Genomic DNA, 21,437 nt, shown 5'->3' with positions numbered 1-21,437 from the left:
ATGGATACTGAGCAGCTACTTTGCACTGGGCACCGCTGTAGGTACTCTGTAGATTCAAAGCTGGCAACCACTTGTCCCTACCCTCCAGGGAATCCCAGCCTCAGATGAGCAGCCAGGTGAACCAGGTAGAAAGATAATTAGAACAAGCGAAGGTAACATAGAACAATCACAAAATGACCGGCAACACAGCTTGAGGCTGACTCTGCGGACGGTTTCCCCAGAGGAATCCCACGGCTGGTGTGAGTGGCAGCGGGCTCAGCCTGGCCCAAGCATGGGGCCAGACCCTTCACCTGCTGGCTGCATCCTCCCAGTGCAGAGAGGAGGGCAATGAAGAGATGGGGACTTGTGTGTAGTCCCTCACCCTGGGTGATCGCCTGGCTACATGCCTCCACGGCCCCCGGGGGCTGCCTTTCGCTACACACATCCCCTTTATAGGAACTGTGGAATGCCTCCCCACCGGGGGCTCCACCAGAGAAGGGATTGGTCTGCCTTGTTTGCCATTGCCTCCTCCCTCGGTGCCTGGCACACACCAGCCTAGAGCAGGAATTCCATAAATATTGGGGGAATGAGGGCAGAGAAGAGGAAGGGAGGGAGGGAGCGAGTGGGAATTATAAACACAGCAAAGCCACAGTTCTCTCCTGGGCTCGACTCCTTTAAACATGGCCTCCAGGGCTGTGACAGGATGTGCACAGCCGTATCCCATGAGTTCTGGGAAGGAGGATGCCCTCCCACATTTCAGAGTGTGGCAGATACGTGCTCATTGTCCCTTGTGCATCACTATGTGCCGGCTGCTAGCAAATGGTCCAGGCCGACACCTGCGGCCCTTGCAATTCCCACCTCGTGCGTGCAGCCATCCTCCCAGCGCTAGGGAGGATTTGGTCCCAAATGGCCTCTGAACTTGGCCTCCAGAGAGACACTGAGGTCCTGTCTACCCGACTCGATAAGGAAAATCCTCTTCTCCCTTTGTTCAGCCAAATGAAGATGGGTGATCCTCGGAAGAAATTTTAAATAATGAAACTAAAAGGGAACAAAAAAATAGTCTGCAGGAAGAAAACTGGGTTCCTTTACCCTGCCTCTCAGGGCTGGATGCTAAAATAGAATTGTACTTCAAAAGGGTAGTGGGGAAATGGAATTAAAAGATAATGGGTGCAAAAAACCGTTTTGAAATCCACACAAAGGTTCTTCATAACGTGCATTTTGCATGACCTTTTTAAGGACCCCTTGTAAAATATTCAGAGTGTTTCTCCAGAGTGCATTCAAGTTGACGAGTCTTCTCCATCCCAGGAGAGCCTGCTAGAGACACATTCCTCTCTCTGGCTCTGAACTGGGACAAGTTCCCTCAGTTGCAGCCAAGGCCAATTTCATGGGTGTTTGATCAGTGCAGTTGCCCAGGGCCCTATCCTCATATGGGTCTTGCACTTGAGTGTTGATGCTCTGGAATCACTATGTTAAAAATTCTTATAATTTTATCTTTGAATATGTATTTTGGATGTGAAATCGCATGGGACAGTGCATGGCAATGGGGATGCTCAGAACCACTGCTGTGAGCTGTCCAGCCTCCAAAGGACGAGAAATGAGCTCCTGCAACCTCCTCACTGAGCAGCCTGGGCCCACGTGGACTCTGTTGCCACAGCAACCCAATGGTGACTGCTGTTGTCCCTCTGCCCCGCTGTCTACCATGGATGCAGGAAGGGCTGAGGGTCCAAGCATGCCTAGCCTGGGGCTGAGCATGGCCTGGCAGGCAGTACCACATTTGAGCACCTGACTCAGGGGGCTGAGTCTCTCCCGCAGCCCTGATCTTCCTGGAGGAGGAAGCCTGCCTCGCCCTGTCTTCCCTGGCCAGGGGTGGCCTGCTGCTCTGGGGATGGCTGGGAGGGAGGGAGAAGCCACAAGCAGACAGACCACATGCACCTGCTCCGTGAGTCACGGGGCAGGGAAGTTAGAATCAGTTCCTGCCTCATGACACGTGTCCTGTGCTCCGGCACCACAGTAACATCAGATTTAAACAACTGTGACAAGTTGAGGAAGAGAGACCCCAGAAGGAAGATGCCTTATATTTGAATATCTCTAACACATATTTCCCTTCTCTTTGGACAAGAGACCTTGGATTTTCTTTTGCTCTGCGTCCCGTGAATTACATAACTGGTGCTGCTTACAAGCTCACTTCCTGCCGTGACACCTGCTCCATGGGATGAGGAAACACGGCCCTATCTCGGCCCTGGGGAGTCATCCTCAGTGACCGGGCCTCGGTGACCACCACACCTGTGGACTTTGGGACTCCTAACTAGCCCCCGGCATTGACCTTGTGCCCTGACTTGTTTTCCTCCAGGCTGTTTGATTTACCAGAGCCAATCTCCTGACCAGAAAGGATTACTGATCCAGATTCTGCTCTTCCTAGGGAGACAGCTTCTTCCCATGTGATTCTAAGCTGGGGATTTGGTTTGGTCATCCATGAGGCTCCATAGGTTTCTATGGGCTGCCATTTATGTTGCAGAACCTGGTTCCAGTTCACCATCTCCACTGTCTGCCAGGGGAGTTCATCTTCAACATCTCCCGGGAATCTGCTCCCTCCACTGCCCCTGTCTTCTCTGAGGGCAGCCTCTAGGGAGCAGCCCATTTGCTGAGCTCACATGATTGACGTTCCTCCAACCAATTCAATGGCCCAGGCCTTCCTGCCTCAGGTTAGTAGCTCCACCCACTTCTCCAGCATTCTTTTTTTTTTTTTTTTTTTTTATGGTGAAAAAACATATATTTAGAATTAGCCAGCTGGACTCAGTTCAGATGATCCCAATTTTGTTGGCAACGTCCAGAGCATCATAGTCAGGAGCCAGCCGCACATACGCCTTCTCTCCATCAGGTCTGATCAGGGTGTTGACTTTGGCCACATCAATGTCATAGAGTTTCTTCACAGCTTGTTTGATCTGGTGCTTGTTGGCCTTGACATCCACAATGAATCAGTGTGTTGTTGTCTTCTATCTTCTTCATGGCCGACTCCGTGGTCAGGGGGAACTTGATGATGGCATAGTGGTCCAGCTTGTTTCTCCTGGGGGCGCTCTTCCGAGGGTATTGGGCTGCCGTCGGAGGCGTAGTGCCTTGGGCCGCCAGAAGGTGGGGGACGTGTGGATCTTCTTGTGGCTGTGGATGCCTTTCAGCGCTGCCTTCTTGGCCTTCAAGGCCTTCGCTTTGGCTTCGAGTTTAGGAGGGGCAGGAGCTAGGAGACAAGAACACGAAGCTTCTCCAGCATTCTTTTGGCCACTTGCCCTGTGCTCCCAGTAAGTGTCCTTCTCAGACCTATCACCCTAGGATTGAATGATAAAGCTACATCAATACGTACGAAGCACAGTTACAATTTTCGTGGAGAAAAAGGGAATGGTTAATCACAGTTAAATGAGAAGGTAAATTTCTTACACTGCTCTAAAGATTATACGTGTCCATAAATGAGGGTACTTCAAAGGAATTGTGGAAAATGGAATTGAAAGATAAGGACGGGTGTTTGACCTAGTAGTTGAGATGCCCATGTCCCATGGCTGAGTGGCTGCATTAGCTTCCTGGCTCAGTCTCCTGGCTCCTGCTTCCTACTGCTGCAGACCCTCGGGGACAGCAGGTGGTGCCTCAAATGACTGAGCCCCTGCCCCCCATGTGGGAGATCTGGATTCGGTTCCAGCTCCAGATCTTGGCTCCACCCAGGGGCCATCTTGGGAGTGAGCCAGTGGATGGAAGGTCTCCACCTCTCTCTCTCTCTGCCTCCTCTCTCTCTCTCTCATCTCCCCCCACACTTCCAAAAAAAAAAAAAAAAAACAGAAAAGTTTCTTGTGCTGCACAAAATTTTGAAATCCACATATAGATTTTTTTCATAACTTATTTTCCATGAACTTTTTGATTTGCATATAGCATCAATACACAGCTGAGGCAGAACTGAGATGTTGTTGGGGGGGGGGGGGCGGACACAACCCGAGAGGGTTGATGGGCTTGAGAAGAAAGGGGGGGGGCACACTACCGAGGAAGCGGGGCTGCGGGTGGGGCGCAGCAGTCTGTGTTTTAACAAGCCACGACTCTGAGAAGCACTGGATTAATTGGTGCGTGTCGAGCGCTCCTGTGCCTGGCGCGTCCTGCCTGCCGCATCAGCGGTAAAGTCTTATTAGCTGCAGGCCCTACAGATCTTCTCCTGTGGGTTTGACCCCACCCAGGTCCTGCCCTGGTTTCCGGAGACCCTGAGGGGCCCCCACCCTGACAGAGAGGGGTGTCTGCTTTCAAGCAGGTCTCTGCAGGCCAGCCGCAGTCTCCCCTGACCAGTTTGTGCTGCACTGGGAGGTTCTGGCCCGGCTGCTGCTGCTGCTGCTGCTGCTGCTGCTGCTGTGCCTGGAGTCTGCCCTGGAGCACAGGCCTCTCGGCAGGGCCCACCCACTCCCACCCCCTGCCCCAAGTCCCATCTTGGCAGACCAGGCGCTGCCTTGGAGCAAAGTTGCTGTTTGCCCAGGGCTTTACATGTTAAAATGCCTCTGAGTGCCGAGCACCACCCTCAAAAATGTTCCTGCTGCACACACTCAAGGCTATTTTGCATAAACTAAATAAAACAAATGCTGTATAGTATATTTTTTAGTTATTTGGGGAGACATTTGGTTGGGCCATTTCATATACAGAACCCACTGAATTTGACATTGTCAGCTATTTACTTGGAACAAATAAAATCTATTTTACCTGTTGGTTTACAATGCATGCAGCACCATGTTTCTGCCAGCAAGATCTTGGCCATGTGGACGTGCCTCAAGGACTGCGGGCACAAGCAAATACAACCAATAGGAACTCAGCAATACCTGGACACCGACTTCCTGCAGCCACTCTTCTGGAGAGCCTCTCAGATGGGATTTGGGAAGTTCCAGAGGTAGAATATGCTGCAAGAACACACTAACCAACGGGAGGGCTGGCTTCAAGGTCAACTTCATGGTTACCATTTTAACCTAACCTTTAAAACTTATTTTTAAATTGGCACATGAGAGTTGTATAAGGAATTTATGAGATACCATGAGGTGTTTCAATCCACGTACACACTGTGCAATGTTCAAGTCAGAGTAACCCTATCAATTGCCTGAAATGTTTATCATTTCCTTGCAGCGAAAATATTCAGAATCCTTTCTTCTACCTCTTTTGAAAAATATAGATTATCATTATGTACAATCATCCCACTGTGCAATAGGATAGCAGGACTTATTCTCTTACCTAATTATAACGTAGTACCCACTCACCAGAAACTTTTAATAATTTTTGAACAAAGAGCTCAACATCTTCATTGTGCATGGGGCCCCCCAAATTATGTAGCTGGTCTAAGACAGTTGAGTCAATTTGTTCCTGTCTCTGGAGATCTCAACTTTAACCTCTCTGCCCTGTCATGGCCAGTGTCACCTTAAGAGACTATGCTGTCATCTCATGGTAATTAAGAGTAGAACCTCAGGAAGACCTGGAACCAGCCAGGTCTAGTCCAGAACTTAACTCTACAGTGAATCCGCCATGATGACTCTGGTCAAGTTCCTCATCAGCTCTGGCTGTGTGAGCTCATCTATAAAATGCCAAACCATGGCCTAGAGGAACACTGTGACAGTTCAGTGAGGCAATGAGTACAGGGAGCTCAGCAGAGCGCTCTGTATGTCAATGGTGAATGCCAGCTTTAAACACGTAGGCTACACCTTTCGCCAAAGAGTCTTTGCACAGAGAGACTATGACAAGAACAGAAAATTTGCACAGAGAGACCATGACAAGAACAGATTATGCAGACAGAGGCTGGTACTGACTTCTCCGTCCCAGAAGAGGATTCCCCAGGAGTGACCTTCCTCTTCTGACCTTAGAGAGCTGCTGCAAGTTCGAGGGCTTTGTTGTAGTTTTGTTCTTACAGTAAATTTACAGTCAGAGGAGGTTGAGCTTTTGAACTTACATCCCAGGTAAGCAGAATTCATGAAAGAAGGGAAGCAGGTGACTGTGGGTAAAGAATCTATAAAGGGGACCAGGGGAGCCAAACTCTGTCCAGACTTGGTTGTGTGAGCATATAGGACCTGGCCCCTATAAATGTGTCAACCTCTACATGTTCTTTCTGTTCTAGGGAGCCGAGAGAGGTCGGGGTGCTTTTCTCCATTTGCTCTGTGAAGTCTCGGCGTGTTTCACAGGGGAGAGCCACCTGGCTTCTCACGGGCTGGGCGTGCTGGGCAGGCTGGGTGATCAGAGGAGGCCGGCAGTTGGAGACGAAGGTGTTGGCTGTTGTCTTTTCATCATCACCACCACCCACCACCCCCTTCTCTGTAGCTGGAGGGACAGAGGGACAGGCCAGCTGGGAAGACACCTGAAGTCTGCTCTCCAAGGGAGAGTTTAGCTCAGCCATTAAAAAAAAAAATTTAAATCTGTGCTAAATATAATTCTTAAATCCTTCTACTTTCAGTGGGAGGAAAGGATGGATCGTCAGGACACAGAGGACTTCTGGGGCCCAGAAACTATTCCGCATGAGACTATAATGGTGATGATCTGTCATTACACATGAGTCAGAATCCATAGAACGTACAGCACCAAGAATGAGCCCTAAAGTTCGCAACGGTCCTGGGTGATAACGACGGGTCCATTTAGGCTGACCTTTGTAGTGGGAAGAGGGTATGCACATGAGGCACAGGGTGAGATGGGAGCTTTTCACTCAACCTAAAACTGCTCGACAGGTTACAACGTATTCATCAAAAATATGAATTGAGAAGATAATAATCCTTCCAGTCTTCCTCTTAGTAGGACTCATGGTCTGAGGTGCTCCCAGCCCCTCCTCTTGAGCAGGGAGAATTCGTGGGCAAGACAGAGGCCACCCCAGAGGCTCTGTTGGCTGCTCCTGCCCAGGAAGTCGCCTGAAGAGCTGGTCCGTCCCATCACCCACGGTGAGACTCCAAGGATGCTCGTGACGTGTTACTGCGGATACCGTCCCGAGGGAGTTGGTGAGAATGCGTTCAAAGGGCCAAGTAAAGCTTTTCAGACATACACGGAGCCAGTCTCTTGCAGCACCTACACTGCCCAAGCAGTATGCAGGTTAAAGTGAACATTCACTGGTGCTAAAGGGAAAACAGTTAACACCCTACCACTGACAGTTTGGGGATGGTGCTTCCCAGCCCCCGGGTACCCTGGCGCTATCTACAGAAGATAAGTGACTCAGAGCCTGCCCAAGCCAAATCCTGATTCATGACCTCCCTCGATCTAACTCCACCCCACCGCACCCACACCCCCAACACCCTCCCCCCCAAAAAAAAATCACAATTTCTCAGAGCAGCCCAACCATAACCTGATCTCAGCCCTGTTTCTGGCTGCTGTAGCTAAACTCCTACTTCCTGCAGGCAGCCAGCCCCCTGGAGCTAATGGGCCCCCAGATGAGGCAGCTGGTTCCCTGAGACTACGTGTGAAAGAAGGAACCAGTGAAGACACAGTTCCTGGCGACCTATGAACCAGAGGAGAGCAGAAAATACCCACACGGACACACACAGCAGTCCTAGGTCCAAATCGGCAATTTTCCATCAGCCTCCTTTACGTTCAGCTCAGTCCAGGTGACACCACTGTTGGCTGTTATTTTTCTTAGTCTGTATTTTTAATAACTTACTACACAAATACAGCACATTTACTAGCCTGGGGCAAACTCATTATTTCTCTAACCTCAACTTGCACATATTCCACTAACCCACACCTCCTATGGATTTCGTAAAAATTACATGAGGGAATATAAATATATATAAAATATATACTTACAAGTATAAAGCAATAAACACACAATACAGAGCATCGAAATGCATGCAACAGAAACCTGGCAGAATGGGAAGAAAAAAATAGACAAATCTGGTATTATAGTTGTAGAATTCAACATTCATCTGTCAACAATTGACAGATCCAGCAGGCAGAAAATCAGTAAGAAAAGAGTTGGTCTGAAAAGCATTTTCAATCAACTGGATTCAATTGGTATTTATAGAATAATCTACCCAACAACCACAGGTCACACCATCTGCTCAAGCTCATGTGGAACATGCACTGAGGTAGACCACATCTGGGCCATACAGAGATGAACTCAATGCCAATCATATAGGCAGTGCTTAAGAAATGTGGCTCACAATACATTCACGGAGAGGCTGTTGCTCTGGTGTAGCAGGTTAAGCCTCTGCCTGCAGTGCCGGCTTCTCCTTTGGGCACTGGTTCATGTTGCAGCTGTTCCACTTCAGATCCAGCTCCTTGCTAATGCGCCTGATAAAGCAGAAGAAGATGACCCAAGTGTTTGGACCCCTGCACATATGTGGGAAACACAAAGGAAGCCCCTGGCTTCTGGCTTCAGATCAGCCCAGGTCCAGCTGTTGCGGCCATCTGGGGAGTGAACTAGCAGATGAAAGACCTCTCTCTCTCGTCTCTCCCTCTCTCTGTAGCACTGCCTCTTAAATAAATACATCTTTAAAAAATACATTAACTGAAATTAGAAATGACAGTAACATTTCTTAAGAGCCATTGAAAATGTTCTAGGCACTTGGCATGAATTAACTCTAATCCTATGAATAATTTTTGCAAGATAAATATTATTATACAGTTTTTCCAAATTCAATATTAAAGACTCAGTAACATCTTTGAAGTAGAATGTTGGTACTGTTTCCTTTTTTTTTTTTTTTAAAGATTTATTTATTTGAAAGAGTTAGAGAGAGAGAAGGAGAGACAGAGGTCTTCCATTCTCTGGTTCACTCCCCAATTGCTGCAATGGCCGGAGCTGCATCAATCCGAAGCCAGGAGCCAGGAGCTTCTTCAGGGTCTCCCATGTAGGTGCAGGGGCCCAAGCACTTGGGCCATCTTCTACAGCCTTCCCAGGCCATAGCAGAGAGCTGGACTGGAAATGGAGCAGCTGGGACTTGAAACAGTGCCCATATGGGATGCTGGCTCTGCAGGCAGCAGCTTTACCTACTACGCCACAACACTGGCCCCAGTATTGTTTCAATAAGCTATATTTGATAATGATAATAAACTAAAAATATTACTGCAACGAATAACTTAAGATTTATTTACCACTGATCCATGTGCCAAGCACTATTATAAGGATTTACATAAATACTCATTTAATCATCACAATAACCTCATGAATTAAGTATTATCCTCTCACTTTACATTTTAAATTTTTACTATTTATTTATTTGAAATACAGTGTGACACAGAGAGAGACAGAGAAGAATTTCCATCCACCGCTTCACTACAAATGCCCACAACAGGCAGGGCTAGGCCAGGTTGAAGCCAGAACCAAGAATTCCATACCAGGTCTCCTATGTGGGTGGCAGGGACCCAGCTACTTTAGCCATCACCTGCTGCCTCCCAGCGTCTGTATTCACAGGAAGCTGAGCCGGGGCTGACGCCCGGGCACTCCAGTACGGGACGTGGGCGTCCCAAGTGGCATCCTGACCGCTGTGCCAAACACCTGCCCACAACCCCCATCTGGCCAATGGGCAAACCGAGCCCGATTAACTCCTAAGTGGCAGTGCTGGCTTCCGTCCTGGTTTCTGATTCTGTGCATTTCATGTGCCCAGAGCAAAACCACAGTACTTCAGCACAGTGCTGCTTAACTGGATGAAAATTCTGCTTACCTGCGCGAGAAAAACAGTGCTTTCCTCCACCTCTCCTGAAAGCCAAGATCCCTTAAGAGTAGTCTCCCCTGTTTATTCTCTGATCACTTTCTCAGTTTTTCAGTATTGTTTATGAGACAGTTTTATGGGTGTTTCTGTAGAAAAAAAAATGAAAACTTTATTTTGAAAAATTTTTAAAAGATTTTTATTTATTTATTTGAGAGGTAGAGTTACAGAGAGTGAGAGGGAGAGAGAGAGAAAGGTCTTCCATCCGTTGGTTCACTCCCCAAATGGCCCCAACGGCCAGAGCTGCACCAATCCGAAGCCAGGAGCCAGGAGCTTCTTCTGGGTCTCCCATGTAGGTGCAGGGGCCCAAGGACTTGGGCCATCTTTTACTGCTTTCCCAGGCCATAGCAGAGAGCTGGATTGGAAGAGGAGCAGCCGGGACTAGAACCGGCGCCCATATGGGATGCTGGCGCTGCAGGCGGAGGATTAACCTACTGCACCATGGCGCTGGCCCAAAAATTTAAAACCTTTAGAAAACTACCTAAAAATAAGCCTACTAGGTTCCCTACGCCCTATTCACAGTCACTTACCTCTCTGATGCCCCGCCTTCTTCCCTGGATGTGGTTTGACCACGCTGAAGCCACGCATACGATTCCACACCTTGAGATACAGACATGTTCCCCCATCCCCAGGACCCTTGCTGGTTCGCGCCCATGTCTGCATTTTGCTTTAGGGACAGCTTTCTGAGTTGGCAGGGAGAATATTAAGAGTGGTCAAAGTCTTCCAACTCCTCTCTTTTCCTTTCCAACTTTGAGCAATTTCTGCTGCTGCTGCTCACTCTTCGCAGTTTCGTGTCCACTGGGAGTTGTGTGGCTGTTTAATACAATCAAGAGGTGGGGCAGAAACAGCGCAGTGGGCACTATTGAAGGCGGCTCCCCAGCACAGACGGTACCCGCTCCCACCCCTCCCCCTGCCCTGGGGCCCAGCACACATGGCTAAGCTGCTGACTGAAATCTCTCCCTCTGTTTCCACGATCTCCTACTTTGCCTCAGGCCCTTGTCTGTGGTAGAGCAAAGTTCACCTTCACCAACACTTGTTATAAAATGATGAACTCTTATTTTTCATGTTGGGCATTTGTTTCGTCTGGAACTTGGTTCCCCATAATCACCAGGTGCAGCCATCAGTGAATTATCCCAGTGAGGCAGGAACAATGTGAGGAGGATGTACAGACTCAGCAGTAATCTAACGGCCAGGTTAGATTCAGTTCTGCCAGCTTTCTTTTCATACGGTGCTGAAGAATCGAATTCTGGCCTCCAAGCAATTATAAAACAGATCATTTAAACATTTTTTTAAACTAATATTTCACACACCACTAGTAAGATAGGATTGATGTGGGCAGGCAGAGTTAGACAGTGAGAGAGAGAGACAGAGAGAAAGGTCTTCCTTCTGTTGGTTCACCCCCCAAATGGGCCACCACAGCTGGAGCTATGCCGATTTGAAGCCAGGAGCCAGGTGCTTCCTCCTGGTCTCCCAGGCAGGTACAGGGCCCAAGCACTTGGGCCATCCTCCACTGCCTTCCTGAGCCATAGCAGAGAGGTGGACTGGAAGAGGAGCAGCCAGGACTAGAACTGGTGCCCATATGGGATGCCAGCGCCACAGGTGGAGGATTAACCAAGTGAGGCATGGCGCAGGCCCCGGAAGTATTAATCTTTTTACTCCAGGCCTTTGTCATGCTAAGTGCTGACACATATAAGGTGCACAGAGGGATAAAATTTATTTAAAAGGTGAGACCGTGAGCATACACACTCATGCCAGCATGGGTTGCTCCACAGAGATACCCATCATAAGTGAGCAGTAGCCAGATTTTCCCAAAAAGAGAAAAGATGTGGAGTAGGGAAGAAGCGAGAGCACCCGGCAGCCCCTGCGGGTGTGGTCTGTGGCAGAGGAGAGAGGCCCTCCCAACTGTTGGCCTGCTCTCCAGGCAGGAGGCCACCTGGGACTTGTAGGGCCCCTCCACAAGTTCCTCGTGGAGCTCAATATCCATGACATCCCCGTTAGGTCCCAGATGAAGCAGGTGCATCCTGGGAAAGGTGGCATTTTGATGGACACGTCGAAGGCTGGAATTACATGGGGCTTGTGACTTCCAGCTCAGCAGCCCTGGACTAACTTCCTGCCTATTCATCCTGTATCGTGGCAGGAGTGGTAAGATGGCCACCCAGTGTCGGCGGGGCAAGGGTCAGGATTTTCAGCAAATGTGGCAGCGCGGAGTTTGCCATGAAAGGGCTGCAGGCCCCTCTTAGTGCTGGCTGGGACGGCGAGCAGGGAGACCACGTCCTATAAAATGCTAACCGGTGGCCTTAAGAACCACTCTTGTAAAATGGCAGCTAATCGGCAGGTGTTCTGTTTGTAGTTCCCAGTCTGCTTCCATTTGCTTAATGTCGAGTCACCTAGCAAGAGGAATTGAGTAGGGTGCAGCCAAGCCAATGAAAAGCCTTGCAGGGCAGCGGCTGCCGCCACCCGGCACAGCCCTAGCCCAGCCCAGCCCCACCCAGCCCCACCTAATCAAGCTACTGATTGCCTTCAGGGAGGGCCCCAGAGAACACCGCCAAGGCATCCTGTTGGGACGTGTCACTCCCTGGGACTAAGCTGGCCACTGCCGGAGCTTGTCTCTGGAGGCTATGAGGGTACAATTAATTATAGCAGCTGTGGCTTAATGTGTCCCTAAGCACCTTGCTGATCTTCGTGGTAATGACAACAATGCAAAAAATACTATCAATGTCTGAAACGCTCAAGGCTTCCCTAAGGCTCAGCTGGGTGTGGTTCTTACCTGACCATGCTGAGATCACATGAAAGCCTGGCTGGTTAATTTTTAAACATTAACAGTGAGAGTTGACAGGCACAGAAGGACTGCTTATCCAGACCAGATGTGCTCCTCAGCATCTGTTCATCTTTTTTTTAAAAATTGAGCTTATAGTTCCTGTAACTCTTGTTAAACACAGATTTCCTGCTTTGAAGTGCCTCTGGAAGCTGTGTTTCTGGGGTTTTAGTTAATGAATCAGGTAGCTTAATGAGTTTTTGAATGTTTGGCCACTTATTTTGCAAAGTTTAAATGTTTAAAAAATGCATAAAAATGCCTGACTTATTTGTAAAAACTCTAAAAACCCCAGAAAAAAAAAAGTTCCACTGAAGTATTAAAGGAGAGATGGAGAGAATCTGAGAAATGAAAGAGAACTTTGAAGATGAAATATCTATGCTAGGGTTTGAATGTGGCCCTGAAAAGTGCAGGTATGGGGAACTTAATCACCAAATCCATCTGTTAATGGTGCTTGCAGGCGAGGCCTTTGGAAGGATCTAGAATTAGATGAGGTCACGAGGGTCGAGCACTCAGGATGGCATTTGTGTCTTTATAAGAAGAGGAAGAGAGACCGGAGCTAGCAGCTGGCTCCGCCTTGTAAGTGATGCCCTCACACTGCAGGAAGACTTCACCAGAAGTCAAGCAGGTGCTGGCTCCCTGCCCTGGGAACCATGAGCAAAATGACCTGCCATTCATCTCGGGTATTTGGTGATAGCCACAGAAAACATGCTAAGACAAACTATAAATAACAGGAGCCAAAATGTGAGGATTCTGAATAAATAGAAATATGAATGACGAATAATTCCCAAGCTGCAATCAGCAAGGAAAAACATGGCATGAGCACAGGGTCTGATGAACAAGAACAAGGTATGGGATAGACACCAAACAGAAGCATTCACTTGACATGATGGGCATGTTTCACTCCATCTGTCCTGGGTCAGTGACTAGCTAAATGCCCAGCCACTCCTCTTCCTTCTGAACACAGGGCTAGAATACATTTCCCAGAATTCTTTGCAGTTAGCTGTGAGCACGTGACTAAATTCTGCCACTGGGTTGTGGATCAGAAGTGTGGCCTTCTACAGGCCTGACCAAGAGGCCTCCCATGCAATCCTCCATGCTTTTTCTGTCTTCCTTTATCTGCTAACTAAATGCTGAGGAGCCAGCGGAGGACCTCAGAGCTGGGGAGAATGGTGGGACAGCCAGGGCAAAGGAGAAGATCACCTGCCATGTTGGGCTGCCATGTGTACAAGAGATACATCTCCACTGGATTAAACCGTTGCAATCTGGGGCTTGGTGGTCAGCCCAGCTAACGCACATCGTGGGGTCATCTCTTAGACTGCCAAGTACAGGATATATCGAAACCAAATCAATATGCTACATATAGTAGGGCACCACCTACTACCTTCCAGGGCATAAGGTTACTTCATCTCATATTTGTTTTTTTTTAAAAAAAAAAGATTTATTTATTTGAAAGGCAGAGTTAACAGAGAGGCAGAGACAGAGAGAGAGAGGTCTTTCATCTGCTGGTTCACTCCCCAGATGGCCATAATGGCCAGAGCTGTGCCAATCCGAAGCCAGGAGCCTGGAGATTCTTCCAGGTCTCCCATGCATGTACAGGAGCCCACGTACTTGGGCCATCTTCTACTGTTTTCCCAGGCCATAGCAGAGAGCTGGATTGGCAGTGGAGCAGCTTGGACTTGAACTGGTGCCCATGTGGGATGCTGGCACTGCAGGTCGCGGCTTTACCCACAGTACCACATCGGCGGCCCCTCATCTCATAGTTCAACAGTGATAATTTTAGGTTGTTCTTCAAAGATGTCATCAAGTGACCCTTTAACATCTTGAACTGGTGAAGAATGAGAGTCTTCATGGTATTTAGAAAAAATTATATAAACAAGCAAATATATGGCTGTCTTGATAACAGTTATGTATACTAAGGGTAGTTTTTTTTTTTAATCATCCAAAAAATTTAACTAATACCATGGAAAACGGAAACATTTAATCCTGTTGTAGGTCAAAGTCACTCAAAGCTCTACACTCTCTCCGATGGGAATTTTCTGCTGGTTCATATCCATAATAATCTATGTTGCTGGTGAGACTCAGATCTCTCTCTCTCTCGCCCAGATCTCTATCTCTAGCCTAGCTTTTTCTGCTCAAGGTTTGAGCCACATATCCAACTGCTTCCTGGGAATTTTCACTTGGATGCCCAACATAACAGGCATTCAAATGAGTGAGTCACTGAACTACAAAGGACTAGTAGAAATTACCTTTACTGGATATTATAAGTTATCTCCTTAGCATCAACCTCCCACCACCCGCTTTTGGTTCCTGTGTTTTTGCTTCCCCACCCAGCAATGTCCCTGGGGGCAGCTGAACCCACTCTTGGCTCCAAGCGTGGTCTGTTTGGGCCATGGGTATTCCAACTAGTTCAGGAGTAGGCGGGTGCCAATGAGAGGTGAATAGAAGTGTGCTGGGAAAGTTCTGGAAAAAAGTTTCCTTGCTCCTTATTGAGAACTACAGGAAATGACAGGGAAGCGATGGGGATGTTTTTCCTTGAGGAAAAACAAGTGTGGAGTAGAGCCCCAAGGTGAAACATGTTCTGGTGCCAGATTTGCCTGGGTTTGAATCCCCATTTAACTAATTATGCAACCTTCAGTAAATCACTCAGTCTTTCAGTTGTTCAAGCTAAAACGAATTATGAAGTAGAGAAAGTGAATTATGAAGTAGAGAAAGTGAATTAATGGTGTGAAATGCTGGCATGCAGTGAGCACCACGGAACTATTGCTTACGCCGATGTTGCTGTAGATGCTGTTGGTTTGCAACTGCTAACATCAGTGTGGTATCAGCCCAAGGATGAAGTGACTCCAAAGATCCAAAGAAGCTTGAAGTCCATTTCTTCCAAATCCACTGAAGCAAAGAACTAGAAAGAACCTGAATTTCCATTGACATGGGTGATCTTTAAGTTCCCTGACCAACCCCTGCCTGCTGAACATCCTGTTACATGGGATAACAGCATGCTTTCTACTGAAGCCTTTCTGTTGGGATTGGGCTTTCTGTTGTTGGCAGTCAGATGTACCAACTCGACACTCCAACCAGTAAAGGACTTTCAGAACTTTCTGGAATTGTGTAATTTAAAATAATAATAATGCAAGTTATAAAAGTTATTTTTTCTTATTAAAAACGAAAGCATTTCAAATAAGCTTAACACCTTTCTGATAGAGCACCTCCCATTTCCATTCACCTCTTTCTCCCCAGAGGTAGCCACAATTACAGCTTTTGTGTTCTTTGAGATTGTTTCTTTTTCATTTATATAAAAATACCTGTGTTCAAAGAATAGCATCGTTTTTTATGAGTGTTAATGTAAGTGATTTTAAATTGTGCCCCACATCATTCTGCAAAGTTGCTTCTGCAGACAACAATACAGAGAACTAGGTATATTATTATATGATTGACCGCTTTCTTTGTAGCCATTACAAAAGCTTATTTAGCCAACTACCAGATGATGGGCTTTTAAGTTTGTTTCAGTTTAACTTCATTGTGTATTTTATGACCAGAGACAATGTTATAATACATATCAAAGCTACATCATCAGGTGCATAAAAGCGCATGCATGTTTTCAGTGAACTGTTACTTTTGTCCATACAAAATACCCTCTTTTATACTTTGAAATAAGTTTTACCTTGAATTCAATTTTGTCCGCTGTTAATACTGTAATACTCTTTTGTTATGCTTACTTGGTAAACTTTTCTGTGTCATTTGGCTTTATGGTACTTCTTGTAAAAAACATAGCTGGATTTAAAAAAAATTATTTTATTTATTTTTACTTTATTTGAAATGCAGAGAGACAGAGAGAGAGAACTTCTACCTGCTAGTTTACTTCCCAAATGCCACTGAAACCAGGCACTCTGACACGGGATGCAGCATCCCAAGAAGCACCGTAATTGCTGGGCCAAGTGCCTGCCCCAACAACAGGTATTTCTCATGCTTCCAGATACAGGTGAGCATTAACATGATGTACCATTTTTCTTTCACAGGAAGTTCAGCCTTTTCCATGGGCAAAAGAGTATCAGCTAACTTGATCAAGTTTACACAAAACCTTTAAATCTATAAAGATTTTATGGCTGACACAACTTCTAGTTTCAAGATGGTGAATTGGATGCCTGTTACCAGCCCTCACCTTCATACCAAGGCCATGGAATTGGTAGAAAATATATTGTAAAAAGATACAGAACTTTATTGAAAATCAGGTACAGTCAGGTTGGAGTAAAAAAAAAAATGCAGAGGCAAATGTTTGGCTCAGTGGTTAAGACACAACTTGGGACACCCAAATCCTGTAAGGCAGTCCCTGGTTCAAGTCCCAGCTTTACTTCTGATCCCAGCTTCCTAATAATGTGCACCTGGGAGGCAGCAGATAATGACTCAATTACAGACGTCCCTGCCACTAGTGTGGGAGACCTGGATTGAGTTCTGGGTCCTGGTTTTGGCCTGACCCAGCCTCAGCTGTTGCAGACATCTGGGGACTGAACCAGCAGTTGGGAGATAGATGTCTCTGTGCCTTTCAAGTTAAATAAAATGTTTACAAATATATCTATGGAAAGTGCTTTTTTAGTTAGCATTTGCTTTATTATTTTTTTTTTTTTGACAGGCAGAGTGGACAATAAGAGAGAGAGACATAGAGAAAGGTCTTCTTTTACCGCTGGCTCACCCGCCAATGGTCTCTGCGGCTGGCGCACTGCGCTGATCCAAAGCCAAGAGCCAGATGCTTCTCCTGGTCTCCCATGCAGGTGCAGGGCCCAAGGACTTGGACCATCCTCCACTGCACTCCCGGGCCACAGCAGAGAGCTGGACTGGAAAAGGGGCAACCGGGACAGAATCCAGCGCTCCGACCAGGACTAGAACCCGGTGTGCTGGCACTGCAGGCGGAGGAATAGCCTATTGAGCCACGGCGCCGGCCTGCTTTATTATTTAATTTACATTTTATTATCATCTATGGGTGAGTAAATGAGGCCCAGGCTTCTGCCCCAATATTCTCCCAGGCAGCCAACCTCCAGCAGGGGCCCCATGAGGACTTCATTGATTTTATCAGCCAAGACAGCTATGAGTTCTCCTTTACTTTGATTATCTGTGGCTGACCTGCCTTCTCCTTCGTCACAGAACCTGCTCACCCCCCATCCCCATCATTTTGCCCCTGGTCACTTCTCACCCAAGCTACCTGTCTGGTGCCTGTAGGCATGTACGTGTGGAGCCTGGTTATACAAAGCCTTCTGCCCAGAGAGGAAAGACAGCTCAGTTAGAAAAATCAGAGAGAGGGCCCAAGCCTGGCTTAGGTAGCTATGGCTTGAAGGCTGGGGTCTGTTTCCAGAAGAAAAGGGGTCAAGGAAAAAGAGCTGGGCAAAGAAAAGCGACAGCCCCTGCAGTGTCTCTGCTGCTCTCCAGGTGGTCTCTGTTGCCCCACGGTGTCCAGTGTGTCGCAGCTCACTGAGAGAGGGCCTGTTTGAGTAAGCTCACCACGATTGTGCCAGGTAGGCAGAGACAGGTAGAACTTCATGAGCTATTAACCAGCCTCTAGAATGACTGTTCTCAGGATTGGGGCTCTCCCCCAGTCCAGTCAGCAGTAGTCAGAGGTCAGGGCCTTGGAGTAGGAACACAGCTGCCTACACAGAAGGAAGAACCCAGACAGGCTGAGGCCATTCAACATCCTTTGCTTCATCCAGCTGAGTGTTGTAACCGGCATGCACCTGCCCATACAGTACTTAATATCTGCCAGATTCTGTGCTAACTGCTTCATCTATTCTTCATTTAATTCTTTTAATAACTTTCAAGGTTATTGTGGTCCTCATTTGTAGGTGATATAGTATGCAGCGATTATTTGTGAGAATAAACACATGTTGCACTATTGGAACAAAACTTTAAAATCTGGATAGTAGCATAAGATTGCAACAAGTACTGTTATAGATTCAACTCAGTGAGTCAAGGGGAAGTTAACTCCATAGTTATGCCCAACAATTAAAACACCCAGCCAACCCTAAACAAGGTCATGACCAACAGTAGCACAAACATCTAGCAGAAGCAGAATGAAAATTGTGAGGATAAGCCTTCAAAGAGCCCCTAGGAATCTTGTCTTCACTCACTCAGGCTGCTGTAACAAAATGCCACAGACTGGGGGACTTACAAATCACAGCAATCTGTTTCTCAGAGTTCTCACGTTGGGAAGTTCAAGATCAATGTGCCAGCAGATTCAGTATTTGGTGGGGGACCAGTGGACGCCTTCTCACCAGGTCCACATGGGGTGAAGGAAAGACCTCAGGACTCTTCTTAGAAGGATCCACCCCCACCCCTGTCCCAAAGTCCCCACCTCCTAATACTATTGCCTTGAGGGTTAGGATTTCAACGTATAAACTTGGGATGGGGTTTGGGGATCACAAACATTCAGATTCAGACTTTAGCATATTTTACGTTAAAAAACTCAAGGCATTTGTAGAAAAAAAAAGCATGGATTTTATTTTGAGGTAGAAGGTTACTTCTTAAACTAAAAATTCTTTACAAAAACCGAGAATTCACTACCAACTCTCCTTATTTGTTTTATCAGTAAGATTGAGAAAAGTTAGTCATCTTCTCCCAGCCATCACCAAAAATGCCACAGCTTGGCCAGTCCCACCGTATAGTGAAATAAGGACTCATTGAATTTTGATAGGTCATGTTCATAAGTAGTTCTAAACCAAGAAGACTTGGGAAAGAAACATGACTGGGGAGATGGCCTATGAGGCCATGAAAATGTAACACGATGGGAGCCAGTGCTGTGGTGGAACAGGTAAAGCCAACACCTGCAGCATCGGCTCCCATATGGATGCCAGTTCATGCACTGGCTGCTCCACTTCCAATCCAGCTCTCTGCTGTGGCCTGGGAAAGCAGTGGAAGATGGCGCAAGTCCTTGGGCCCCTGCATCCATGTGAGAGACCCGGAGAAAGCTCCTGGAACCTGGCTTCAGATCAGCCCAGCTCTGGCAGTTGTGGCCACTTGGGGAGTGAACCAGCAGATGGAAGATCTCTCTCTCTCTCTCTCTCTCTCTCTCTCTCTCTCTCTCTCTGCCTCTCTGTAACTCTTCCTTCCAAATAAATAAATCTTAAAAAAAAAAAAAAAGGAACAAAATGGTTTGGAGGTGATTTACTCTCCAAGGGATCATGTGTTGGAGGCGTGGTCCACAGTGTGGTGGTGATGAGGGGGTGGGATCATTAAGAGGTGGAACCTGGTGGGAAGTCCTTAGGGTACTGGGGGGGTGTGCCTTCCAAAGAGATTAGCGTAGTTCTCAAGGGACCCCAGGTACTTCCCTTTCACTCTTTGGCTCCCTGTCTGGTGATGTCATCTCTGACTCTTTCTCTCTCTCTTTTTTTTTTTTTTTTAAGGATTTATTTATTTACTTGGAAGGAAGAGGGGAAGAGGCAGAGAGAGAAGGAGAGAGAGAAAGAGAGATCCTCCATCCACTGGTTCACTCTCCAAATGTGCACAATAGCCAGGGCTGAGCCAGGAGCTTCATCCCTGTCTCCCATTTGGGTACATGGGCCCAGGCACTTGGACCATCTTCCACTGCTTTCGCAGGCTTATTAGCAGGGAGCTGAATCAGAAGAGGAGCAGCCAGGACTCAAACTAGCACCCAGTTAGTATGCTGGCACTGGTGGCAGCAGCTTAACCTGCTGTACCACAGCCCTGGCCCCATGATCTCTGTTTCTCTCGCTCTCTCGCTTGCCCCTGTCCCTAACCCTGTCATGCCATTCACCGTTAGATCCTTACCAGAGCCAAACTGACAGCATCTCCATGTCCTTGCACCTCCAAAACTGAGCCAAATAAACCTCTTTCCTCTGTACAGTTGCCCGGCCTCAGGAAGTTTGCTCTAGCAATGAAGAGAGGACTAGTAGATATTAGTGGAGATTGGTTATACCCCAACAACGCCACAGCCCAAGAGACATAGTAGCCCCAAAGTCGCTACCTCCAATATACCTAAAGCGTTCAGAAAAGCAGAGCCAAGGAGGTTCACGTCCAGTCCGAGTTTCACGGAGACTGGGGCCTCAATCTGCTTCTATAGTAGAATACAGGCTGCCTAGATCCCTCGTCCACCCACGTGGGTCAGAGTCCACATTATCCATTCCCCAGTGTCCATCCCAGGGAGAGGTCACACCATACCGAGTGCTGTGTTCAGTGTGTTGACCTTTCTCATGATGGAAAAAAAAAAATCTAAGTCTATATGAGAAAGTGTAGAAAATAATAGTAGCGAGAAAAGTGAAAGAAATCACCTACAGGCGCCCTTCCAGATAACTAGTAGCCTTCTTGGTAGTAGGTCTCCTTTTTGGTTTGCTTGCATCCAGATGAGGTTCCGATTTAGGACTAGTTTGTTTTCTTCATTGCTGCAGAAAAGACTCACTTCGCATGCCTCTTCTCATTTTTTCACTTGACATTACATCCCAGGTGTCCCCCCGTGTGGTTATGCAAGCTGCCGAAACACTGCCCTCCATGGCAGCACGGCTCCTTAGGTTCAGGTCAGCTCCTCCCTCCAGCGCCGGCCTTCCCACGCGGCCTCCTCCCAGAGCCGTGCTCCGGGCTCCTTTTATCAGAAATATTGCCGGGCCTCGGGAGGGAAACCTGCAGCCCCAAAAACCTCCTAACGCGTTTCCTGACCTCTGAATTATCAGTTTGGAATTATTCACATCACTGCCCTTAATTATCCACCTCACTGCCTTCTTCATTAGCATGGAGGGTGGAACCAAGGCCAGGCTCTGCTCTCTTTAGAGCCTCAGTCACTTCTGATTAGTGAGCTGCTTAGACAGCGGCGTCAGCGTGAGCAGGCACCGCCAGTTAGGATCCTGCACCCGCGGCGCATTCATTTATAGGCTGTCTCTGGGTCAGCGAGAAGGCACGGATGGGCTCGCGGTGGGGGAGGGGTGGGGTGGGGGTAGTGGGGCACAGCCAGGCCCTGCTTCCTGTCCTCTCTCTCT

This window comes from Lepus europaeus, chromosome 16 (genome assembly GCF_033115175.1).
Source record: "Lepus europaeus isolate LE1 chromosome 16, mLepTim1.pri, whole genome shotgun sequence".
Classification (NCBI taxonomy): Eukaryota; Metazoa; Chordata; class Mammalia; order Lagomorpha; family Leporidae; genus Lepus; species Lepus europaeus.
Note: the sequence above shows the minus strand (reverse complement) of the source record.